The 27,962-nt window shown below is 38.2% G+C and overlaps 1 protein-coding gene and 1 long non-coding RNA gene across 6 annotated transcripts in view; both read left to right on the forward strand.

Moving 5' to 3' along the window:
• The window catches only part of LOC147343034 (uncharacterized), a 67,946-nt gene extending 40,021 nt beyond the window's left edge, over positions 1 to 27,925 (forward strand). For all 3 annotated transcript variants that reach the window (XR_015156691.1, XR_015156689.1, XR_015156690.1), the window contains one exon: positions 1 to 27,925. This exon is cut by the window's left edge and continues 37,845 nt beyond it. This is a non-coding gene — a long non-coding RNA (uncharacterized LOC147343034).
• Positions 1 to 27,962, forward strand: part of CTNNA3 (catenin alpha 3) — a 1,912,303-nt gene that overhangs the window by 863,696 nt on the left and 1,020,645 nt on the right. The window lies entirely within an intron of this gene.

Here is a 27,962-nt window from a genome sequence, read left to right on the forward strand (position 1 = left end):
TTACCTTGAAGTGATGAGACCAGATACCATGATCTTAGTTTTCTTCAGGTTATTTTAAGCCAGTTTTTTCACTCTCTTCTTCACCCTCATCAAGAGGCTCTTTAATTCTTTTCACTTTTTGCCAATAGAGTGGTATCATCTGCATATCTGAGGTTATTGATATTTCACCTGGCAATCTTAATTCCAGCTTGTGATTAATCCAGACTTGCATTTCAGTTCATGTACTCTGAATATAAGTTAAATGACACAAATATATTTGTATAGCATTCTGTGGTTGTAAAAATCCTCTCACTACTGTCTCCCTCTCTCCTGTTCAACTTCTCTTCCCCTCTTTCTCACATATCTCATTTGAGCCTTATATATTACAAACTCTTATGTGAGCATCACAATAATGTTAACAGACTAAGATTAACATTAGATCAACATACATTTCAAGGAAATGATCTGTTTTTCTTGTTCTTCAAGGTTTTGGCACAATTCAATTTCACACAGTTGAAGACTGGTTTCTATTTCCTTGATGGCTCTCAACGGGGGACCACCCTTAGCCTCTCAAGGTCTCTCTCTTGTTCCCTTACATCTCAGAACCATAAGAGGACATCTTACTCTTGGCAGGCTGCTATCTCACTGAGCTTCCTTCTGTAGTCTCATTTCTCTTTAACTGCAGTCTAATAGGTGCTCTACTTTTAAGGACTTGAGTGAGCAAATTGAATTCACTTATATAATCCATGATAATTTTCTGTCTAAAATCTGTACCCTTAATGACATCCACAAAATCCCTTTTGTTATGGGTTCACATGTTCCAGAGGACAGACTAACAGGCCATCAGATCTGCCTACAATATATCTCATATTTCCTTGACCACCACCCTCCCGTCACAATGTCCTCCTTTTTGGTCTCAAACCTGTTAAGTACTTTCTACTTCATAGTCTTTGAATTTCCTGGGGCTTGCTCCTAGATTTCGTCCTCTGACCCATTGCACATCATAGAACTTGGGTTAGTTCTGAAAGTGAGTCCAACTCAACCCATAGGTAGGGATTCAGTGAATTGAAGCTACGAAAATTTGAAGATAACAGAAGTTGTACACAAGAGATTGAGTCTGATAAGTATGATGGTAATAAACCTTCTCATCCTACATTTTTGAACTGTTAGTCCTTGGAGCCCAGGGACATTGGTCTCTGATATATTGGAAGGGGTGAGTACATTACATGTTTTGTCTGGAACTGACTTTGATTATTGAATTTGGGGTAAGAAAAAGAATTACTTGAGAGTTTAACAAAAATAATTGTGAAGCTGTATTTGCAATGTTTTTTTTGTCTTTAATACTAGACCTTTTGTTTTAGCACAGTTAGTGAGCTACTGATTTTGAAACAGAATCATGCAAGAAAGAGGGTATTACTGAGAGAAGGTGAGATCACCAGTTATTTTTCAGACAGAAGTTGTTTTTTAAATTATACTTTTCTGAGTCCTAAAGATTTCTTTCTCATTTGATGTTAAGCTCTTATGTGTCAATCTTTTTTTTAAATTTATTTTATTTTTTAACTTTACAATATTGTATTGGTTTTGCCATATATCAACATGCATCCACCACAGGTATACATGTGTTCCCCATCCTGAACCCTCCTCCCTCCTCCCCCCCGTACCATCCCTCTGGGTGTGCACCAGCCCCAAGCATCCAGTATTGTGCATCGAACCTGGACTGGCGACTCATTTCATGTGTCAATCTTGATCTGTTTGCATGTAGAGTGAGCAAATATATATTGTATAACTGTTAACTAGCAAACCAGCAGAGCATATAGCATAGAGCCAGTGATGTGACAACTTTCCTGGTCTGGTGAAACTGCACAGATATCTATCACCTGGTATTTTAATATGCAGTACAGCCCTCAGAAACATCATTGCTATTTGCAACTAAACATTAATTTGAGACTAGTGAATCAATTAATCAATCAAAGTCTGTCTTTTAAAACAGTACAATTTTTTTAAAGACAAACAAATTTGACTCAGGATTTGAAGTTTGATGGAGTGAAGAAGAAAAGCTTTTCCCTATTTATAACCTGAAAAAAGGAAGCTTTCCATTTCATTCCATTGCTTTACATTGGCTAAGGAAAACGTATCTCAAGATATGGCCTGACAGAATAAAAATGGAATGGGCAGTCTAAAATGGGATAATACCTGAAATTAAGGAAATGGGATGCAGGTGTGGGAATGGATGAGGTGTTAATACGTGTGTGCATGCTCAGTCACTTCAGTCATGTCCAATGCTGTGACCCTATGGACTGTAGCCCACCAGGTTCCTCTGTCCATGGGAATTCTCCAGGCAAGAATACTGGAGTGGGTTGCCACGCCATCCTCCGGGAGATCTTCCTGACCCAGGGATGGAACCTGTGTCTCTTACATCTCCTGCATTGGAAGGTGGGATCTTTATCATTAGAGCCACCTGGGAAGGGATGAGGTGTTAAGACAATCGTAGCCTTTCTGGAAAAATCTAGCTACTGAAAGTTTGTACTTGTTAAGGTTATTGATTAAGTGAGGATGTTAGCAGAAGAAAAACGAATGGGCTGGTTCTGAGAGTAGGGTTCAATGTGTTGGTGGAGAATCCATGAATAGGCAATGCTGAGAAACAGAAATCTATAGTCATATAATCTATATGGGAGTGGGGATGTAGGCAAACTGAGGCAGAACCTTGCTTCTGAGATTCTAAAACACAGAATTCATGTATCATGAGTTATCAAGGTGGAGACTGGGTTTGGAAATGGGGTGAAGATACCTGGCTATGAAACCAAATAGCCATTAGATTTATTTGACATTCAGTCACAGATCTTTGGACCTGAGCTTCTTCAGTCCGTCCTTTCTGAGGCCACACAAAGGTTTATTCATAGTGAAATTATTGAGCTTATACCTGGAAGTCAAGGACCCCAGCTGCAGGAAGTTGAAAAAAACTGTTCCAGAACATTCTCCAAAACTATTAAAAAAAAAAAAAAAGAAAAAGCTAATTTATATTCTCTTATCCTCTCCAATCCTATTTTTAAACCCATTTCTGTTTCTCTTCTTTCTCCTCTTTCTTTCATGGCAAAAAGATTTAGCAGCTCTGAAGGGATGGGGACAGTAAGAAACATAAAAAAGGGAACCTTCTCTTAGTTTTAAACCTTTGGGAAGTCCTGCTACAGACATTTCTATACATTTTTGGAAGAGGGTATGTTATAAATGATAATCAAGTGAAGAAAGTCCTATTATCCAATTGGGCAAACAGAGATTGGATTATCAGTCACTGGGGTGATCAATTCATTTTCTTAGGGAAGCACAAGGTATCTGCCCTTTTTAGCATCAACTACAGTGTTAGGTGTATTACAAACAATGTCTCCAAATTATTTTTTCCTTTTTTTCTATTATCCTTTATTCAGCAGGAGTTGATTTCATTTTTCTCTCTTCCTTGTGATTTTAAAATTTGTACTGAATGCACAAGAGGGCTAAAATACAATCCTTTCTTGGCATAGAGATTTGCCACCCAGCTGGCATTTTTATTATAAGGACAGTTACCTGGGGAGGTGATTTACTGGCAAGAACAAAATCAGTATATCCTGTTATCTCTCCAGTGTTTCCCTAACAGACTCATTAGAACACAGTATATGGAATTCAGAGGGGGCTTGAGTCTAGGATCTGGACATTCCCTAGCTGAAAATCTGAGCAAAGGAAACTGAAAAGCCAAACCTCAAACATCTGTACCTCTTTGTAGTAGACACAGTTGTTTATTAAGATATAAATAACATTTTGCTTTAAGGTAAATAGGTAAAGGGCTGCTACATGTAATTCTTCTCTCAGGTAAATGCTGTCCATATTAATAACATCATAGTCTCATGACGTGTTTTACTGAACTATGCAAAATAGCAAAAAGACTTTAGAAGTCCTACTGTTTCAACCTTTAAATACAGTAATCCAAAGAAGACTATTTCTAAATCCACACCTATTTCATAAACACAAACTCTGCTACAAATGATTTTGACTTTCCCGCCTTCTATTTCCACACATTGAGGGACATCTTTTGATCTTCTATGATACAGTAGTTATATCTTGCCAGTGAGCAGTTACTTGACTTTGGATGGCACATTATTGCTTCAGGTGCTTAGGTGTCTTCTAGTAGATCATATGGAGTGCTGTCAAACTCTGTAATAACCTGGGGAAATGAATTCACCCTTAAAACAGTATTTCTTTCCTTCAGAAGGAGTTATTATAAATAGTTTATGAGCCTCCTTACCCTTTCTTGACTCCAGCCCCTTCCTGTGTCCTCCTGCAGTTACCCCGGACCCCCTTGGTATTGCCGGGTGCTCAGAATTGTTCACTCTTGTGCATCTTTGAACCCCATAATCTGGACATTTATTGTCTCCTTCAGGTTTCCTTCTTCTTCTTTTTTTTTTTTTTTTAATCTTTTGCTATGTACAGATAACTCCTAAACTTAGTGCTTAAAATAACACACATTCTTTATTTCATAGGTTCGATGGGTCGGAAATTTGGGAGTGATTTCGCAGAGTGTTTCTGGCTCTGGATCTCTCACGAGGTTGCAGCAAGTTGTTGACAGGGGCTGTAGTCAAGTGGAGGCTTGACTGAGGCTGAAAACTCTGCTTCCAAGATGATTCACTCACATGACTGTTGACAGGATGCCTTTTGATAGGGCCTCTGGGTTTTCCCAGGATGAATGATGCCTTTTATTACTGAGTCTTGAAAGTCAAACACTGTTAGTTCTTCTATATTCTATTCATCAGAATCAAGTCACGAAGTCCAACTCACATTCAAGGGAAGGGAAATTAAACTTCATCTCTTGAAGTGAGAGATATCAAAGAATTGGTAGACATATTTTACAACTACCACATCCTCCAAATATCTTTGCCTTCAGTTCACCTGTCTTGTATCATATGACTTTAGTTGATGATGAAACTCTCAACTAAGTTAATACTTGAGAGTAGGTGTGTTAAAATATTTAACTTCTTTGGGCAACATAATATAAAAATTAGAAAAGCATACAGCCAGTTCATACTGTCTCTGCTATTGACAAATTATATGACTTTGGGAAAATTATTTAACCTTTATAAACCTCACTTTCATCAACTGTTAGTTTAGTGTGTTGATATCCACCCTACACAGGGTAATGCAGAGTTGAAGTCATGCATGTGAAATAACTAAGAGTTCTTCTGCATGTAACAGGTTCACAATCATTGGGAGCTGTAATAAAAATAACACTGAGTATTATTTGGGAAATTTTGGTGACCTTGGAATAGCTCAGATATCTAAATAATGTGTGGCCATGTTTATTATCAGAGCTCTCCTCAGCCCAAAGTTTCCCCTCTATCCCCCTCTCTGCCAGTCCCTCAGTGATCCTGCCCAGAGACTTCAGTGTATCATAGTGAAAATGCCCACCAGTTATAGGGTCCTGTCTCTGAGCCTCTGCTCTACTGCCCGTGAGTGATGTGAGCTCAGGCAAACTTTTCAACCTTTTAAGTTGTCTCTCTACATCTATATAAATTTAGAGATGCTTATTTCTTTTTTGTAGCACCATGGATGAGCTGTAGTAAAAACTATAATAGTGCCTCAAAAACTGGTGGCTTGCTCTTTCATTTAAGTCAGTGGTTCTCAAACACAGCTGTACATTGGAATCCCCAGGAGCACTTTAAAAAATCCTGATGTCTAGTTCCATTCCAGAGATTCTAATTTAATTGATCTGAGGACCAGGTGGTACCTACACATCTGGAGTTTTTAAAAGCTCCCCAGGGAGTTTTATTCTGCTAAGAACTACTAGTTTAGATTGATAATTCTATCTCTTATAACAATCATTAGACCAAAGGAGCTAAATCAATTAGATCAAAGGTAAAATAGTCTAAAAAAAACTTAAAAATTTAAGTCTTATCCTTCCATACTTTCAATCTTTCTTTTCTTGTTATTTTCCCTTTGATAAATTGCTTTTTTCTCAATTATATATTTAACCCATTTGTTCTGTATTTCCTAATTTTATTATTTTTGCTTCACCTGAACCCTAAGCCCCTTGTACTACAGTCCTATAGCTTAAAATAATAAGAAAGGAAAAAGCAAATGTAAATTCATGGTGTTGTGTTTAGACAGATTCTTCTAGCAGGAGCGATGATACCATGTTGCTCAGGGAAGCACGTAGGCATCCTGCATGCTCTGTAAGAACCACTGATGCACAGAGCCATTGGCACACCGGCCTGTGTATTGGCAGTGGTGCATGTAACAGATGGGACTGAGTGTAGGCAGTCAAGTGTTCAAGCTCTGTCTCTGAATTGACTAATGGTTTTGATGGCAGAAATTCAAGGCCAAAGTACTGGGATGCTGGTCTCTGTGTTGTATTGAATGTCTGCAATTAAAGCTTTGGGACCACTCCCTTTCTGCTCTAACTCAAACTTAATTAATTTTGAATTAAAATGAATAGTTTCCACGACCACATGAGGTCCATTTTGGGTTTGGCTGATCAGGATTACTGTAATGATGTCCCCACCCCTTGAATATTCCCCACAAAAGACCCCTAAGAAGCCAATTTAAAATGCCGTCCAAAGTGGCATGTTGCTGCTAAATATTTTGATATGTATAGGGCATTTTCATATCCGTGTCCTCTGTAGAGACTCTGTAGGTGTCCTCTTGGAAAATGCCAGTGTAGCATAGAATCAGCATGGGCATCTGGCACTCAACAGCAATTCTGAGAAGGTCATTTGTCAGGGCTTTCAGAACTATTTCAGATCAGGTCTTGCTCTAAATTAAAGATCTAGTCCCAGATACAGTTTTCAGATGGAAGTTTTAAATCATACCTTGTCTGGTTGTTTTTATCATAATTAGTTCTATTGGTTAAAGTTCAGACCTAATACATCCACAATGATGGATTTAGTTTCCACGTGGGTTATTTAGCTTTATTCTATTGTATTATTGCAGATTGTTCTTTTAATCCTACTAGAGGCCTTGCAGGTGCCTTCTGTCAGGAAAAAAATGTGTACTGTTGACTCTTGAACAACACAGATTTGAACTGCGTGGGTCCACTCATATGCAGATGTTTTTCAACAGTAAACATACCTTACAACACAAACTGTAATGGATGCAGAACTTCAGATATGGAGGAACTGTGTATTGGAAGGGCTGACTGTAAACCACATGGGAATTTTTGATACTAATCAAGAGTCAGTGCCCCTAACTGCCTACATTGTTCAAAGTCGTATCCCATATGCTCTGCATTCCCTACATTGGAATACCATGTAACTCAGATTACTTGGCAAATGTGTGGACACCAGCGCATGATCTTGAGTAATGTTGGAACTAAGTGTAAACATCTTCTTGTGTTGTTTTCATCCTATATGCTTCTTTTTAGAAAGCCCAAGAATAAAAATATCCGTGGGTATAAGAATTGGGTAATGATAATGTTTAAGAAAGCCTGCCAGTAGGTCAACCAGAATGCTGTGTGATAATGTGTGACCTGGTGGACATAGAGTTGTGAACTGAGTGGCTGGATAAAACTCTACTTTCTTAATTCAGCAACACCACCACCCCCACACCCCACATTCTGACATGTGCTGAAGAGTGTTCTGCAGCCTTCCATTTCTATTCTACAAGCTGAGCTACCTGGGAAGCCCTGCCATTCTATTATTATATAGTCAGAAAACAAAAGAAATTTTCTAAGAGTGGTAAATCTATGATTTTGGGGCTAAATGTGATTCTTTAGAGCTTCCAGTTTAGCTTTTTAGGAAAATTGCTATTATGCTAGTATTGCTATTATTAAAAGGAATTCTATGTTTTGTCAATTATTTAATATAATATTATGATTTTTGAAGAAGACATAGTTAATCTAATAAAATAACAATGGAGGAAAAAAGTTGTCATCACTTTCATTGAATAATTATTCTTTTTTTAAGAAAAACTTTATTGAAGTATAGTTGATTTACAATGTGTTAATTTCTGGTGTACATAAAAGTGATTCAGTTATATATATTTATGTATGTGCATGCATGCTAAATCATTCCAGTCATGTCCAACTCTTTGTGACCCTATGGACTGTAGCCAGCCAGGCTAGTCTCTCCATGGGACTCTGGGCTCCTGTGTCCAGGCAAGAATACTGGAGTAAGTTGCCACGGCCTCCTCCAGGTGATCTTCCTCCTGACCTGGAGATTCAAACTCATGTCTCTTATGTCTCCGTCACTGCCAGGTGGATTCTTCAGCACTAGCACCACCTGGAAAGCCTATATATATATATATATATATTCTTTTTCATTTCTTTTCCATTATGATTTATTATAGAATATGGGATATAGTTTGCTGTGCTATACAGTAAGACTTTGTTGTTTATCTATTATTTACATAGTAGTTTGTAACTGTTAAGAGCTTCTCAGGTAGTTCAGCTGGTAATGGATCCACCTGCATTGCAGGAGACCCCGGTTCGATTTCTGGGTCAGAAAGTTCCCCTGGAGAAGGAATAGGCTACACACTGCAGTATTGTTGAGCTTGCCTGGTGGCTCAGATGGTAAAAATCTGCCTGCAGTGTGGGAGACCAGGATTCGATCCTTTGGTTGGGAAGATCCCCTGGAAGAGGGCATGGCAACCCACTCCAGTATTCTTGCCAGGAGAATCCCATGACAGAGGAGCCTAGCTGGCACAACACAGTGACACTGCTAATCCCAAACTCCTAATTTATCCCTGGAACTACAACTATCCCTTAAATGTAGTTTGTTAGCAAAGTAATGTAAGTCACTGGCAAATTCCAGCTTCTATCTATTTCTAGGTTTTCTCCCAAGGCCAGAGTCCTCACCATCTCTGGGTTCAACTATCAATTCTGACCCTGCCATCTTTGTACTAGTAAGAAAAGATTAGGATGTGTTTGAGTAACAAACCCTAGAACACCAATAGCTTAGCACAAATGAGTCTAGTTTTACTCTTGCAAAATCTGCTGTCTGCACTATGGTTCTCCAAGGCAGCTCCCTTTAAGCAGTGACTTGGGATTCACTCTGTTACCATCTGGTGCTCTATCATTTCAGCATGTAGCTTCTGGTTCCCTGAAACAGGAAAAAAAAAAAAAAATGCAAAGTTTGCACTTCTTTCTGCTTATAGCTGATAGTCCACAATGAAATGGGGAATGTGTATTCAGGAGGAGGGGGATGGAAGAGGACCAGTAAACAGAGAATTACCACTGCCATCCTGTCCCTGCATTCTCTTCATTTTCCTTCTTTGGACTTCACCTCATATTTAGTTCCTTGCAGTCATCTCCAAATGGGTCTTCCTGGCTTTGTTTTCTGGGATCTTCAGCACATTCTAAACACTGCTGCCAGACTAATCTTATAAAACTGTTTTCATCATATCAGTTCTCTGCTGCAACATCTACAACCTCCCTCTGACCATGAATTATAAACCTAGTCTAAATTTCTCAGCATGTGTCATGTAAGACTTTGCAGTTTGCCCCCGGGCTCTGGGCTTCCCTGATAGTTCAGTTGGTAAAGAATCTGCCTGCAATGCAGGAGACCCTGGTTGGATTCTTGGGTTGGGAAGATCCTCTGGAGAAGGGATAGGTTACCCACTCGAGTATTCTTGGGCTTCCCTTGTGGCTCAGCTAGTAAGAATCCACCTACCACACGGGAGGCCTGGGTTCAGTCCCTGGGTTTTGAAGATGCTCTGGAGAAGGGGAAGGCTACCCACTCCAGTATTCTAGCCTGGAGAATTAATTCCATGGACTGTATAGTGCATGGGGTCACAAAGAGTTGGGCACAACTGAGTGACTTTCACTTTCACTTTTTCCAGGCTTTATTTTCAAACTTCTCACTGTGAATCTCCAATATAAACACTTGAATTCTCAACTCCAGCCATACTCATGGCCTCCTATATATACCTTGCCCAGGTCTACCTCTGCAAGATTATTTTCCCTTTGCCTTCCACTTCTATCCTCTATTCCTAAAATTCCATGTCCAGGAAACTGAGGGCATTGTCTGTCTCTCTGCTGACCTCCTACTGCATCTTTGACTCAGCTGGCATGTGCATCGTTGTGTTGGTATCAATACTCCACTCTTCCTGGACTTTTGGCTTATCTCTTCTACTAGGTCATTAGTAAGACAGGAGCCATACCTATTCCTGCATATCCCCCAAATCTCAGGAAATGTTAAAAATATAATAATATATGGTAAGATCTGTTGAGAAAATGGAATGGTTAGGGAGCTAATCATTCCATATTCCATGTCATAGGGATGATTAGGGAGCTCTAATTTGCTTTATGTGATCCATAAGCTCTGGTTTCATGTAGCATTGTATTGATATTGTGATGGGAAATATATTCTTATTTCCAGTGCATACTGGCAGTGTGAAGTCCATGGCTTAGAAGTCTTAAGATGAGTATTGTGATAACTAATGATAATGTATTTGTTTGGTTTTACATAAATAGAATTTTAAAGTCTCTTCATTAATGACCCATTGAGGTTCATGATTCATAGTGGTGAGTGTTTGGTACTAGATTCTGCTTTAAATCAGTATATTGTTACCATGATTTAGAAGTGACTTATAGTTAAGAGTTCAAGGCTTTGGAGCCAGACAGCTTTGGGTTCAGGTTATAGACCTTGTACCATATGGCTGTGTACTTTGGAGATTCAGGCTTCCCTGAGACATTTTAAGTTTTTGTGAAATGCTTGTTATATCTACCTATATCACAGAATTGTCAAGATGATGGAATGATATAAGATCTCCTAGACACTTAGGATGGAGAAGGCAATGGTGACCCACTCTGGTCCTCTTGCCTGGAAAAGCTCATGGACAGAGGAGCCTGGTGGGCTGCAGTCCATGGGGTCCCTAAGAGTCGGACACGACTGAGCGACTTCACTTTCACTCTTCACTTTCATGCTTTGGAGAAGAACATGGCAACCCACTCAATGTTCTTGCCTGGAGAATCCCAGGGACTGAGGAGCCTGGTGGGCTGCTATCTGTGGGGTCGCACAGAGTCGGACACGACTGAAGCGACTTAGCAGCAGCAGACACATAGCACAGTGCCTTACAGATAGTTATTGCTCAAAAGTCATTAATTCTATCACTAATGTATATGCTGTATAAGAAAATATGTCACCTTGAATCTAAAAAGCAACATTGTTTCTGATACTTATTTTCCTAGAGTTTCTTTGCAAAAGGAGACAGCAGGAGGAGTAGATTTATAGAGAGGGCACCATACAGAAGAATTTTGGCAGCAGGTGCCCCACCAAAGCTCGCATGGTGGGGTCACTGCTCAGATAAGAAAGAGCCTCCTCTCTGTGACCCACCGGGCTACTGGAGCTGTTCCCTGCAGAGACTCCGGGGCTGTATGGGTTATGAGAGACATGGTGACTTTGGGGAGGAGACTGTAAAGTAACAATGTTGACCACAGTTGCTCCTAGGATCAGGTAAAGCCATAATGGTAATTGAAAGAAAACCACTCCATTTAGAACACTGAAATAGTAAGAAAAAAGAAACCACTTCGGTTCATGCCCAGTCTAGTTTTATTATGCTTCCTAGCAGAGCAACTGAATGAAAATTTAATTTGTTGTGAATACTGGCAGTGTGCAGGAAAAATGGAATTTACAAATGTTTTGAATTATTGCTGCTGCTGCTGCTAAGTCACTTCAGTCGTGTCCGACTGTGCGACCCCATAGACGGCAGCCCACCAGGCTCCCCTGTCCCTGGGATTCTCCAGGCAAGAACGCTGGAGTGGGTTGCCATTTCCTTCCCCAATTTTGAATTATTGGAAGCTTGTGAAATTGTGCACCATTCTGTTTCATACATCGTTACATGTGTGATACCTTGTTTCACTAGTTCGCGGGTTGAGGCCGCTGTGAGTAGGATTTGAAATTCCATTGTGTTCTTTAAAATTTTACAGATCTATATGAGTTTTAAGGGACAAAAGACTTCAGCAAGTACACAAAGCACAATGTGGCCGATTGGATTGGATATCAAATCCAAAATGCATGTTCCGGGAAAGGGGAGCATGAAAGGAGTGGGCAGTGGGAGTGGTGAGTGGCAGTGCTTTCTCCATCTAGTTTTATCCAAGCTCTGTTGTTCTTTCCTGATCTTTAAAACCTAGTGCCCAGTGAGAACTGCCAGGGATTTCTTAAGCTGTATTTTCTCTACCCAGTATAAGAAACTAATAATTTCTAAAATGAGAAAGTTATTCAAAACAATGGTACCTTAGCAGCTTTAACTTGGGATTTTAAGTGCAAAATTTCTAATGTTTAAATATTATAAATCCTTGCAGATCTGAATTATAAGCAAACTTGCTTAATCTCTGGGTTAGGTTTGGATACAAAAATAGAATCAATTTTCCTGGATTTTTCAGTTCAGTTCAGTCACTCAGTCGTGTCTGACTCTTTGTGATCCCAAGGGTGTAGAAAGCCAGGCTTTCCTATCCATCACCAACTCCCGGAGCCTACTCAAACTCATGTCCATCAAGTCTCTGATGATATCCAGCCATCTCATCCTCTGTCATCCCCTTCTCTTCCCACCTTCAATCTTTCCCAGCATCAGGGTCTTTTCAAATGAGTCAGTTCGTTGCATCAGGTGGCCAAAGTATTGGAGTTTCAGCTTCAGCATCAGTCCTTTCAATTAATATTTAGGACTAATTTCCTTTAGGATTGACTGGTTTGATTGCCTGCAGTCCAAGGGACTCTCAAGAGTCGTCTCTAACACTGCGGTTCCAAAGCAGCAATTCTTCGGCACTCAGCTTTCTTTATAGTCCAACTCTCACATCCATACGTGACTACTGGAAAAACCATAGCTTTGACTAGACAGACCTTTAGTTGGTAAAGTCATGTCTCAGCTTTTTAATATGCTGTCTAGGTTGGTCATAACTTTTCTTCCAAGGAACAAGCATCTTTTAATTCCATGGCTTATGTAACCATCTGCAGTGATTTTGGAGCCCCGAAAAATAAAGCCTGACACTGTTTTCACTGTTTCCCCATCTATTAGCCATGAAGTATGGGACTGGATCCCATGATCTTAGTTTTGTGAATGTTGAGTATTAAGCGAACATTTTCACTTTTCTCTTTCACTTTCTTCATGAGGCTCTTTAAAGTTCTTCTTCACTTTCTGCCATAAGGGTGGTGTCATCTGCATATCTGAGGTTGTTGATATTTCTCCCTGCAATCTTGATTCCAGCTTGTGCTTCATCCAGCCCAACATTTCGCATGATGTACTCTACATATAATAAGCATAAATAAGCAGGGTGACAGTATACAGCCTTGAAGTACTCCTTTCCCGATTTGGAACCAGTCTGTTGTTCATGTCCATTTCTAACTGTGGCTTCTTGACTTACATACAGATTTCTCAGGAGGCAGGTCAGATGATCTGGTATTCCCGTCTCTTTAAGAATTTTCCACGGTTTGTTGTGATCCACAAGTCAAAGGCTTTGGCATAGACAATAAAGCAAAAGTAGATATTTTTCTGGAACTCTCTTTCTTTTTTGATGATTCAGTGGATGTTGGCAATTTGTTCTCTGGTTCCTTTGCCTTTTCTAAATCCAGCTTGAATATCTGGAAGTTCATGGTTCACGTACTTTTGAAGCTTGGCTTGGAGAATTTTGAGCATTACTTTGCTAGTGTGTGAGGTGAGTGCAATTGTGCAGTAGTTTGAGCATTCTTTGGCATTGCCTTTCCTTGGGATTGGAATGAAAACTGACCTTTTCCAGTCCTGTGGCCACTGCTGAGTTTTCCAGATTTGATGGCATAGTTAGTGCAGCACTTTCACAGCATTATCTTTTAGTATTTCAAATAGCTCAACTGGAATTCCGTCGCCTCCACTAGCTTTGTTCCTAGTGATGCTTCTTAAGGCCCACTTTACTTCCCATTCCAGGATGTCTGGTTTTTTTGGTAGGATCTAAAATCTACCTAAGCTTGGAACTTTTTTTTTCCAGATCAAGGCAAGAGTATAATATACAGACTAAAAAGAAGTGATGGTAAACTGAGTTCAAAGAGTCAGTAATTGAGAATGATCATGGGGCTTGAAATAGGAAAGCAGTATTTATTTTCTTAAATACATTTCCTCATTGCTTTTCTAGGAGCAATGTAAGTGGCCCTCTCACAGGTAAATGGTGAGAGAACCTTATTAAATTTCTGTCTTCCTACTATCTAGATTGCCCCTACTAGATTCTAACTGTTGCTGACTCCACTGCAAGTACTGATAGGTGATATTTCACGAAAGAGTAATAAAGGTAGCAGGGATTGGGGAAAGAGTCGCTGTGGCAAGGTTCAGATTTGGAGCTAATATTAGCCCTCATCCCCTTCAAGTTCTCTTCAAGAAAAAAAAAAATCAGGTGAAAAGTGGTGTTGTGCAAAATAACAGTCTCAAGAGAGGCTCTGTAGCTCCCCCTTCCATGTTCCCACTACATCCTGCTGTAACTCCAGAAATTCTGGAGTCCACATTGCCTTTGGATCTTGATCAATCTACTGGTTAAGACCTGCTAAGAATAAGCCAGAAGACAGTGCCTAGAGTCCTAATGTGATAAGGCCTAGGCTGATAAGGTCTAGGCAGAGGTCAAGATGGGAACAAAGGTAATGTGTCTTACCATAACAGGCCGACTGCTGAGAAGTAGGGACAAAAGAAGGAAATGGTAGGTATCCGGTGATGCAGAAGCAAAAAAAAAAAAATCAGTCAGCCTAGTTTAGCACTCAGTCCTGAGCATCTTCAGAGGAAAGGAAGAAAACATCATGTCCTTTGGATTATGTATTTTAGGGCTTCCCAGAACCTCACACTAGTCTTAAAAAGAACAAAACAAAAGAACCCGTTCCTAAGGAAAGAAGAGGCTTATGCAGGGAACCTAATATGAACAGATCTCCAGAGTTCAGTTGCCATAGAACAACTGCTAGTAGATTACCTTTTCCTCCTTATCTGTGCTTGGGTATTTTTTCTCTTTTCTCTTTCTGCTTTCCTGCTTCATTTTCTTGCTGGTGTTTGTATTTTTTCTCACCTAACAGCAACTATGACCCTGCTAAAGTTAATCATTGCTAAGGCTGAAGCTAGGATTGCTCTATTTTTTAAAAAAATTCCTTGTACATCCCAGATTTCAATCATGGCTGCAGGTAGATTGAAAACTAATATTTTCTAAAATTTGCCTTGCATGCATATAATTGTATATGGGAATATATCCAACATTATATTCTTGATCAAAGTCATGGTAATACATTGTTGGAAGAACTAGCTTAAACAGGGATTATATGTTATGTGGGCAAGGATATTTTAAAATTAAATAGTGACTCTTAGAAATAACTAGTCACTCTTGAAACTTCCCCGGTAGTTCAGTGGTCTGTGCTTTTACTGCAGAGGGCTCCAGTTTCAGTCCCTGGTCAAGGAATTAAGATCCCACATGCTATGTAATGAAGCAAAAAATTTAAAAAATATTAAAAAAAAAGAAATGACTAAAGACTCTTAGGGTTTCCTGGTGGCTCAGCAGTAAAGAATCCGCCTGCCAAGCAGGAGAGGCAAATTTGATACCTGGGCCAGGTAAATCCCCTGAAGAAGGAAATGGCAACCCTCTCTAGTATTTGCCTGGGAAATCCCATGGACAGAGGAACCTGGCCAGCTACAGCCCATGGGGTTTCAAAGAGTCTGGCATATCTAAGTGACTAAGCAACAGCAACAACAATGACTCTTAGAAAACATTTGGTTTTCCTAAGGCTTTGAAAACTAAAGTAAACACAAAGGTGTTTTCCAAATGTTCCTTATGTTAATTTTATTTACTTTCTTAGAAAATTTAGTGACTGGACTATCATTGTTTGTTTCTCTTTAATCTAATTCATGCTTAGTTTTCTACTTTACTAGTTTGAAGTTGTTGTGGTTTTGTTTGTTTATTTTTCTTTGGTACGTTTTTCAGAGTCGATTTCTTAAGAATACACATTGCAGCCACTCTATGGTCCATCTTGTCATGCTGCTGATCTTTCCCTGAAGAGACAGCAGTAAGGAAATTAGGAAAATCATATATTTGCCTTCTTTAAGAAGATGGATATTATTGCTTATTCTGTTTAGTAACATCACTTCTTTAAGAGACTGAGGCATGATCTTAATGTATCTCACTCAAGACTCAGGCCTGCCTGATGTAGCCTTTGGGAATTTAATACATCAGCTGTGGAACCACACATCACAAATCTATAGCCAGATGGCATTGAAAAATAGCTAAGAGTTTATACTGTACATAAAGCTCTGGATGTGCTCTTATCTTTAAGGACTCTTTTGATCCCTAGGGTATCTTAGCAATGATGACCTCTAAGCCAGTGGCTGATTGCTTCTTTTTATTATGCTTTCTCCCCAATAATCACATTAGTCCCATGATTGTGCCTTGGGCACTGAAATAGGATACTAATGAGAATATCTCAATATTCTTGGGTCAAATGATATTTTTATTCTTCTACTTTGTGAGATGAGATTAACAGATTGTCTTGTTTTATTATTGTAAAGCTTTCAATTATGTGGTCATATTATTGAATACCTACCTTTCATATAGTCTAATAATTAAATTGGATATTGGATATATAGAGAGAATCAACAACAGCCTTAAAATAATGCATTTTTGTAGTCTTGATCACATTTGTAATGCTATGTAAATACCATTAGATGATTTGCAACTGGCCAAGTGACATTTTCTTTTACTGTGTTTCCTGCTATTACTTTCTTTTTTAAAAAATCAGTGATTAAAAGACAACATGACAAAATGGACAATGATTATTCACCGAGTGTGATGAAAATCCAGGTATGTTCTTCAGGTACAATCCTTTGGGACAGTTGTGTAACCATCACATTCACACATGAACCCTCCTAATTTCTCCAGTTTCTCAGCTTGCGCCTCTCCTTTACTTCATATGAAACTTCCATTTCCTTCTTCCCACCACTGGACTTTGCATAATTTGTTTCCTCTGCTTGGGACATTTTTTCCTATCCTCATTGCCTTATAAACTCCTGTTCCTTATGGCTCATTATCACAATGTCCAGAAGGCCACTGGTGACGGTTCCAAATCCATGCTACTACCTGTGATGTGTTCTCAGTGCCCACTGCACTTGTCCTTCACAGCACTGTGGTGATTGCAGATTATTTATGTAATCTTTTGGTTAATGGAAAGTCCATACTGGACTATGAGCTGAATAAAGATAGGAGTAGTTTCTGCTTCCCTAACCTGGCACAGAGTATTACATATTTGTTAAATTAATATATAAATGAAAGAATGAATGGGTGAATGAACACAGAAGGTAAAGAGGTGTAAAATATTGTTATTTAAAAATTGTTTTTAAGAGATAGGACCTTGTCAGTCTAATACTTTTGCTCATTCTCTATTGATAACAAGGCAAATAATATAGGTTGGTATATACTAGGAAAATGTGGTTCAAAGATGAAACATGAAATTTAGTAGAAAGATTCTTTAAATTCTAAACAAAGAAAAACAAAGTTCTAATTATATGTGCATGTAGGTGCAAGTTCATATACATATGTGTTTATTTGTACTTGTATACATAGAATAATTTAAGAAAGAGTATTAAGTGCCTAGGCTTCTCAGGTGACTCAGTGGTAAAGAATCTACCTACCATTTCAGGAGACACAGGTTCAATCCCTAGGTTGGGAAGATCCTCTGGAGAAGGAAATGGCAACCCACTCCAGTATCCTTGTGTGGGGGCTCCCATGCACAGAGGAGCCTGGCAGGCAACAGTCCATGGTGTCATAACAAGCATTGGACACGACTTAGTGACTAAACAACGACATTAAGTGCCTGCTATGTGTTATTCCTTGGGTGCAGGTATTCTAATGAATGTTAAAGATACAGATGATTTTTAATATTAGTTCCTGCAGTAGAGACTTTCACATGGTTTATCATATTTTTTTCCTATGACATTCCACTTTTACAAAATATCTCATAAAGATTCAATACCTTTCCCAAGGTGACAAACATTGGCCCAGTTGGAAATTGTTCCTTTTGGCAGTTTTAGGAATGCAACCTATAGTCCTTCAATTATGAGGAGCATGATTGACCAGGGTGCTTAGTTCACCAGAGTTTCCAGCTGCTCTGATCTGAATCTATTGCCATGTTTGTACGGAGGCCACTTTCTCCAGGTGCTTCTCCTAGCCAATGACTGGACCTAGTGGGGATTCTAAAATAGACCTGTTCCTGGGACACATGGATCTCTTCATTGGCTGACTCTGGCTCGAAGATTCCCCAATGTATGTCCTTGTTAAACCTTCTTTAAACTGCACAGTCTAGAAAGCTTCCACTCTAACTGCCCTTCCTGCCTCTGCATTAGACTCAATGTCTGGTAGCTCTCCTGGCCTTCCTCCTCTGATCAAAATTCTTACATGTTTAACTATGTCCTGACATCTGCTTCTTGGAGGATGTAGACTAACTCATCCTTCCATTAAGAAGCTGTTGAGAAAGGAAAGAGTTCACATATGCACAGACTATTGGAAGAGGGCAGTAAGGGTACATCCAAGACAAAGACTATATTTTCCAGAATAGGGTGTTAAGACAAAGTTAGAATTTTGAATTTTCCTTTAGGAATAAACACCTGCTGAGCTGGATGGGAATGGCAAAAGGAAACAATATGGGGCAGGGAAGAAACACTGCAAAACCTATATTCGGAAATGGGAAGTCAGACTCTTTGACTAGAGTATAAGTGAGTGTGGAGGGGAAAAGATGGAGAGAAAAATAGGAAAAGTGAAGCTCTGTTGTATAAACTCCAGAGATGACGTATAGTAGGGATTAAGAGCATTAGCTCCAGAATCAGAAAGTATTGAGTTCTGATATTTACAACAATATCTGCATGAAATTAGGAAAATTTTAACTTCTATTAGTCTTGTTTTCTCATATATAAATATGGTTAATAATATCTACATCATGGATTAAATGAATTAATGTATATGAGAGAAAAAACAAAAAAGAAATTGCTCCCTCAAATAATCATGAAGAGTAGGAGTTGAGAACTTAAGTAGGGATTTATTTCTCATTAGATATACATTTTAAAGGTATATGACAGAAGGTTTTTTTTTTTTAATATTTTCATTGTGCTACAACTTATTTGACTGCTTATGTTGAAAATAAAGTGTCAGAATTTGCACCTTGCACAGTGCTAGAACAGATAATACAACAGTTGTATATAAAATTGATTTGAATATTTTTGTGAAACATTTATATGAAATTTATCATAAAATGATGTGATAGTTACGTAATCAAAGAAAATTAATTTTACTAATCTCTCATATTACATTGTTTCGGAATCCCTAATAAATGCCAGTTATGGATGACTTATTCTTTTTGACACCTATCATTCTGTAGTTTTTCAATGCTAAGTCTCTAAAATAGTACATGCACTTCAATGGCAAGCCATTCGCTTAATTTTGTGGGTTTGTCCTTTGTATCTCCAAACTTTGATGGAAACTTTTTGTACTTTTATTTTTTGATAATGCTTATTATATAAGTATTGTACTCATTAGTGACTCATGATTGTGTATCTTGCATTCATAGAGAACAGAATTCCCAATTGAATTGAGTACCATGACTACTGATTCTATCAACAAGATTATTAACAGGGTTAATAACAGGGAAGGCTATCAAAAAGAAGCAAGTTGGGATTTTTTTTTCCCTTGACTATAGAAATTTGACCTCTTTGCTTGATGTAATTGACTTTAGCTCATTAATACTATACTCAGGGATTAAGGGTATGGCAATATCTCATATTTGTGAACCACCCCACACCATTAAATTAATACTGGGAAATTTTTACCCTAAGTTTTTCAGATATTTTATTTATCACAACAGAGCACCTTGTTTACTTTTTCTTCTATCAGGCCACAGTGACCCGAAAGCGTTAATGTAGTCACTATTTAATTAACTTAGTTCCAGAAGGAGTGTTGATACATATCTTTAAATAAGTATGTATGTTTATTTACAATCTTATAAGATCCTATTTCAAGTTTATATATTTTTAGAAGTTCAAACCTCTCTTACAGCAATATCTAAAGTCTTACCAATTTTAGTTTTGAATTAAAATGGTGTCAGTGTAAAAGTCCTTAGCTAGTGATCAAATACCTCTTTAGTTATCACCAAACTTTTTTCTTGCTCTCTGTATGCAAATACAATATAATGAAACTATTAAGGGTAGATTATTATTGATGGTAACATAGAAACACGTGATCATGATTCTCCCTAGAACTTGAAACAAAAGCTCCTTAAGAGCACGTGTGTTCTTAAAGCATTGTGTTCCCCAAATCTCAGGAGACCCTGTATGGTCTACAAGTATCTAAAGCTAACTAGAAGACCGGGAAGAAAACCCTCACCTTTGTGAATTGCATGCCTCAACTCAGAGATGGGAACTCTGACTCTCTTTGCTTAAGCTAAATTTAGAAAAAGTTGTTCTTTGTATTTATTCCTTCTTACTTGGATAGATTTAAGATGTATTATGTACTGATCAATTTAACAAATGTTGTATTAAGAACAGTTGGCAAAAATACACAGAAGAACTGTACAAAAAAGATCTTCACAACCGAGATAATCACGGTGGTGTGATCATTCACCTAGAGCAAGACATCCTGGAATGTGAACTCAAGTGGGCCTTAGAAAGCATCACTACAAACAAAGCCAGTGGAGGTGATGGAATTCCAGTGGAGCTATTTCAAATACTGAAAGATGATGCTGTGAAAGTGCTGCACTCAATATGCCAGCAAATTTGGAAAACTCAGCAGTGGTGACAGGACTGGAAAAGGTCAGTTTTCATTCCAATCCTAAAGAAAGGCAATGCCAAAGAATATTCAAACTACTGCACAATTGCACTCATGTCACATGCTAGTAAAGTAATGCTCAAAATTCTCCAAGGCAGACCTCAGCAATATGTGAACCGTGAAATTCCAGATGTTCAAGCTGGTTTTAGAAAAGGCAGAGGAACCAGAGATCAAATTGCCAGCATCTGCTGGATAATAAAAAAGCAAGAGTTCCAGAAATACATCTATTTCTGCTTTATTGACTATGCCAAAGCCTTTGACTGTGTGGATCACAATAAACTGTGGAAAATTCTGAAAGAGATGGGAATACCAGACCACCTGACCTGCCTCTTGAGAAACCTATATGCAGGTCAGGAAGCAACAGTTAGAACTGGACATGGAACAACAGACTGGTTCCAAATAGGAAAAGGAGTACATCAAGGCTGTATATTGTCACCCTGCTTATTTAAATTATATGCTGAGTACATCATGAGAAATGCTGGGCTGGAGGAAGCACAAGCTGGAATCAAGATTGCTGGGATAATATCAATAACCTCAGATATGCAGATGACACCACCCTTATGGCAGAAAGTGAAGAAGAACTAAAAAGCCTCATGATGAAAGCAAAAGAGGAGAGTGAAAAAGTGGCTTAAAGGTCAACATTCAGAAAACGAAGATCATGGCATCTGGTCCCATCACATGGGAAATAGATGGGGAAACAGTGTCAGACTTTATTTTTCTGGGCTCCAAAATCACTGCAGATGGTGATTACAGCTGTGAAATTAAAAGGTGCTTACTCTTTGGAAGGAAAGTTATGACCAACCTAGATAGTATATTAAAAAGCAGAGACATTACTTTGCCAACAAAGGTCCGTCTAGTCAAGGCTATGGTTTTTCCAGTGGTCATGTATAGATGTGAGAGTTAGAGTGTGAAGAAAGCTGAGCACCAAAAAATTGATGCTTTTGAACTGTGGTGTTGGAGAAGACTCTTGAGAGTCCCTTGGACTGCAAGGAGATCCAACCAGTCCATCTTGAAGGAGATCAGTCCTAAGTGTTCATTGGAAGGACGGATGCCGAAGCTGAAACTCCAATACTTTGGCCACCTCATGCAAAGAGTTGACTCATTGGAAAAGACCCTGATGCTGGGAGGGATTGGGGGCAGGAGGAGAAGGGGACAATAGAGGATGAGATGGCTGGATGGCATCACCGACTTGATGGACATGAGTTTGGGTAAACTCTGGGAGTTGGTGATGGACAGGGAGGCCTGGTGTGCTGCGATTCATGGGGTTGCAAAGAGCTGGACATGACTGAGCGACTGAACTGAACTGAACTGATACAAAAGTTATTAAATTAGAAATGTAATATTTCAGACTTTAAAGTCTCTCTTTTATTATATATTATATAATTGTGTAATTCTATGTTGGCTTATTTTAGATTATAAAATTAAGAAATAATTACATAATGCATTTTGGAATAACTAAGAGGAATGAAGAGAATGCATATAAAACTTTAAAGTACTTCATTTGAAAAAATACTATTCTTTCATTGTTTACACATTTATGATAATAATTTATCTTCAGTTTACATATAAATAGCTACACTAAAAGACATTCCAAAGCCAAAATTCCAAATAGATTTCTATACAGCCAGTTGGAAGGTTTGTCTTCATATGCTTCCATTTGCCTCCTGAGAAATACAGAGCCCTGTCTGATACATTAAATAGCAAAGTGGAAGACAGAGTCCTAATTTTCAATCTCTCCTGTATGATATATTTCACTAGAGGAATGTAGAGATTATAGGCTTGGCAAACTGTTGTTTAGAAATTTCTGCAGTGAACATTCGTATATCTTTCTTCTACTAAGGGAAATGAGTTTGTTTCCCCTGAAGTCAAAGGAAAATACAGTGACTTTTTCCTATATATTTTAGACTTTTTAAAACACATAACATCAAAGTTTGGTAGTTGTTTCAAACTCTGTATGACTTTTATCAGAAAAACATAATGGTTGAGTAAATTACTTGTTTAAAACAGAACAATAGTTTAAATCAGTTAGAGAATACAGATTCATTAATTTGCTTTCTTGATATTTGTAAGACTTTTTTCAGAAAAGGAAGGTCAGCTTTGTTGGGCACTTCCTGCTTTGCTTCTGTGTTTTCTATTAATATCAGTGAGTTTTACAAACATACTTTAGCTGCCTAAACAAAGAAACAAACAACATCAAATAAATAAAGCCAGCAAAGGAAAGCAAAACAAACAAAACACTGTTTATAAAGTGTGTTTCAAAATAGTTTTACTAATATGTGGGAAGTCAGTTAATAGCTTCTGTGTTTAGTTCATGATGCATCAAACATGTGATCTGGTTTTCCTTGCACTGTTTATGTATTATGTTTTTAGTTCCATACAGACACGTTAGGGCATTGGTGAGGATGTTCCAAACAGAAGCACTTATGACCTAGCTGTTTAATATAGGTAGACATTCTGATGGACAAAGGGACCTACAAAGAAAAGCATAAACCCGTGTGCAGCAAAGCAAAAAGAAGAACCACACAGTGACAATAATGGCTTCTGTTATACTTGCAACCTCTGGAGTGGGAGTTTGGCATCAATATGTGTAGTAATGATAGGAATAATCAGTGAACAGAGGAGAGATGTTAGAATTAGATGAGCAGAAAAGCGTGGCTAAAGCTAGAATGTTCACCAATATTATGAAGACTGAAATTTCTTCAATTTCCCATTGAAGAATATGAAATTGGTTCACAGCTCTTGGGGCGATACTGAATTTGACTGGATATTTAATAAACAGGAAGAGTTGTAGCTCAAGCAAATATGTTTTGCAGTATATTTTGCCTTTGTTTTTTCTCATAGGACAAAGAAGATTGAATTAGATTGTGTAGGATAATGTATGCTATTGGACATTCCCAGGTTTTGCAGCAAATTTAACATTACAATAAAATGTTGTCCATTAATAGCAATAACAAAACATCCACTGGTAGATTTCATTGCTTTATTGCGTTTTTGCAAATTTAAAGTGGAGAAAAAGATAGTAACAACTAGCATCAGAAGTAGTTTGTTGCTTATTTACTCATTTACATAATGTATTTCTCAAAAACTGGATTGTCAGTTTATAGGAGACACCAAATGTTCAATAAAGAAGTTTAAAAAAATTCTCAGTTGAAACATGGCCTAGTTGCCTGGCCAAACGGGGTGGAACTCTCTTTGGGATATTGCTGTGGTAAATCCTGGTGAAAGTTTTAAAGTAACTTTTAAGTGGAATTATCAAATGTTAACCAGCCGATAATGTGTTAGAAATGAATATAGTGCTGAAAATATTAGTATGATCTTTATTTTTAAAATGTTTTTATTTATTTTATTTTTATTTGGCCATGCCATGTGGCATAGGGCTTCCCAGGTAGCACTAGAGGTAAAAAACCCTCCTGCCAATGCAGGAGACAAAAGAGACGTGGGTTCGATCCCTGGGTTGGGAAGATCCCCTAATGAAGGAAATGGCAACCCACTCCTGTATTTTTGCCTGGAGAATCCCAGGGACAGAGCAGTATGGTGGGCTGCAGTCCAAAGAGTCGCAAAGAGTTCAACACGACTGAAACAACTTAGCACGTGTAGTATAAGGAATCTTAGTGCCTCAACCAGGAATCGTGGAGTCTTAACCACTGGACCGCCAGGGAAGTCCCCAAGTCTTTTACTTGCAATATAAGTCAAAGGAAACAAACAAACAAACAAAAAAAAAACAGCAACCTTTTTATGAGGTCTCTTTGTGGTATTTGGCTCCTGCCACTTTTAAAGTTTCCAAAATGCCATGGATTATACTCAGCAATTAAACTTGGCATAAGGATTAATGTCAATACTCAGAGAAGTTTGACTTTATTCAAGATGATGGACTTTAAACTATCATTATCTCTGTCCCTACAGCACTCTAATCTGCCTTCAGAATCAATGTAAATGCTTTTGTTCACACCCCCAAACCATCTACAATCTAACCCCAATTTACTCTACTACTGCTTACCTCCTTCACTGGTCTTCTGATTGTTCTTTAAAATTAAACTGTATTTGGTGTCATCATAGCTCATTAGCTCATGCCATGCCTCTTGCTTTCTCATCTCTGCTCCAGTATTTGAGGATACAACAAAGAAAATAAAAACAGGCAGTCCATAAGTTTATAGTGTTTTATTGGCTTACACAGCATTTAACTTTTTTCAATTGAGATAATTGATACCATTTAAAAAGTCAGTATTTCTTATATGCCAAACTGGGACTCCAGAATCTCTTGAAAAACATGGGAAACACTGCATCTACCTTGCTACTTAGCAGTATTCAGCTGATCTTGTCTAAATCTATTATTTTGTCCCTTATTCAAGGTTCATGATAAGTTTCATCTCTTCCAGGAACATTTTTGTTTGTTTGTTTTTTCTAGCATTTTTTAAACTCCTATGTGCTCATCATTCCCATCTTTTATTTAGTTTTTTAATGACTCAAAGCATTGTATTGTATATTATGTACCATTTTGTCTCTCCGATTCTCATAGTGAGCTCTTTAAGGATAGAGGCTGTGGCTAACTATTTGTCTGAATGCATAGAACCTAGGAAAGTACAATCTACCTGGTGGTTGCCACTGAATGAAATTTTTTAATATGATTATATCATTATAATAAATACTTAATATCGGTAGTGTATTGGTTCATCTGTCCATGAGATTTCCCAAACAACAATACTGGAGTGGATAGCCATTCCCTTCTCCAGGGGATCTTCTCAGCCTAGGGATCAAACCCAGGTCTCCTGCACTGCAGGCAGATTCTTTACCATCTGAGGCACAAGGAAGACCATGAATGGAGGAGACTGACAGGCTACAGTTTATGGGGTCACAAAGAGTCAGACACCATTGAGTTATTAACACTATTTTCTTCAGTGTATTGAGCAGACCCAATCTTAAGGAGTATGTGTTTTAAGTATTTAAAACTCTCCAAATTTAAAACAGCAAAATATTCGACATTATGCAATTCTTCCTACTGAGTTGAAAGATATTCTGGTAGCACCTTGGCTTGGTCTCCAGCAGTGAGAGCTTGGTATGTGGCAGAAATGTGGAGAGAATGAGAATTGGAGCTATTCTTTTGAAATGTAAATACACATTTCCACACCAAAAAATATTGACTTCAAAAGATATAGCAGATGCATATTGCAGGTTCAGGGTATTTTATTTATTTTGTTCATTGGTACTTGCCATGTGTTCCCACTAATGGCATGATAAGGCTTGAACTTAATCATAGGATCATTTTATATTTCGATCTTGACCAAAATAATGTGACTTCCCTTGTGGTCCAGATGGTGAAGCATCTGACTACAATGTGGGAGACTCAGGTTCCATCCATGGGTTGGGAAGATCCTCTGGAGAAGGAAATGGCAACCCACTCCAGTACTCTTGCCTGGAAAATCCCATGGACGGAGGAAGAGCATGGTAGGCTACAGTCCATGGGGTCACAAAGAGTCGGACACGACTAAGCAACTTCACCTTCACTTTTGACCAAAATAACTACATCCCTATGGAAGAGAGAGACAAGAGGCATCAAAGTGTTTGAGTTTCTCCTGCCCTGTACCTTCATCTTTTGAAGCCAAAGCTGTATCTGATAGAAAGAACATATGGAGTTTGAGAATTAATGGAATCTTGGTTTATTTCTCCTTCTGTTTACTCTGTAATACCCCGAGTAATGCCTTATTTGGGGCTTCCCTTGAGGCTCAGATGGTAAAGAATCTACCTGCAAGGTGGGAGACGCAGGTTCAATCCCTGGGTTGGGAAGATCCCCTGGAGAAGGAATGGCAACCAGATCCAGTATTCTTGCCTGGAGAATTACAGGGACAGAAGAGCCTGGTGGGCTACAATCCATGGGGTCACACATAGTCAGACACAACTGAGAGACTAACACACACACACACACACACACACACACACACACACACACACAAAGTAGTTTAAAAGTCAAGTGGGAGACTTGATTTGTTATTGGTATACTGGCTGGGGCTAAAATTAAGGTGATCTTGTTACAGTTAACATATAGGTTGAAGCCACAAGACTCATGACCTGGGTCACAGAAAATTACCATAATGCCTTATTTATCATTTGTAAATTCTAAGGCAAAATGTTAAGGACTTCAAACTTGTCACTGATTTGGCATCAATCAGTTATTAACTTTTCGTAAATTTCTAAATAAAAGCAGATCTACCCTGTGGGGCCTCCAGAACTGAAACCCAGAAGCATCTGCTTAATATCCACATGCTGATACACATGCGATTTTATTTTATTTTTTTATTTTATTTTATTTTTAAACTTTACATAATTGTATTAGTTTTGCCAAATATCAAAATGAATCCACCACAGGTATACATGTGTTCCCCATCCTGAACCCTCCTCTCTTCTCCCTCCCCATACCATCCCTCTGGGTCGTCCCAGTGCTCTAGCCCCAAGCATCCAGTATCGTGCATCGAACCTGGACTGGCATCTCGTTTCATACATGATATTTTACATGTTTCAATGCCATTCTCCCAAATCTTCCCACCCTCTCCCTCTCCCACAGAGTCCATAAGACTGTTCTATAAATAGAGTTCTTTAAAAAAAGAAAATGTTGAGGCTGCCGCTAATGAAAATATATATTGTGGTGCTAATATTCTACGTATAAACTATTCTTTTGTTTTTATTTCACTAGAGTTTGGGTTAGGGTAATTTTAACATAAATAAAAGTCCATTGTTTAAACAGTCAGAATTTATAATACTCTGTTGCTTCTGGCTAATACCCTATAATTACCATTCAGTGTGAGTTTTTTGGTACATATGTATCAATGCATAACAAATTTGTATATTTTATAAAGCCAAATAAAATACATGTTTTAAATATTTAATGTCTATTTTACAATAAGGTATTCAACCAGTACATAATATTTATTATATACCCTCTATGATAGATGAAGAAACAAATTTTTTTGTTTTTAAAGGTCAAAAGTTGAAGAGGAAAAAAAAGCTTTCATAGAACTATATCTTGAGCAATTGTGATAATGTTCTATGTACTCTTTTAGTCTTCAAGGGAATATAATGGTGAGAACTTAATCTCTGTCTTCACACAGTTCACAATCTAAGGAAAGGACATAAAAACAAAAACAGATCACTTAAATATAGTAATATAAGTGCTAAATTGAATATCTTCTTGGTATAGAAGGAAAAGCTCTGAACCGGCAGGCAAGAGTTCTTAGGTCGGGCT

Source organism: Bos grunniens, chromosome 28 (assembly GCF_055505025.1).
Source record: "Bos grunniens cultivar Pamir isolate PY7600 chromosome 28, Bosgru_T2T1.0, whole genome shotgun sequence".
NCBI classification, from domain to species: domain Eukaryota; kingdom Metazoa; phylum Chordata; class Mammalia; order Artiodactyla; family Bovidae; genus Bos; species Bos grunniens.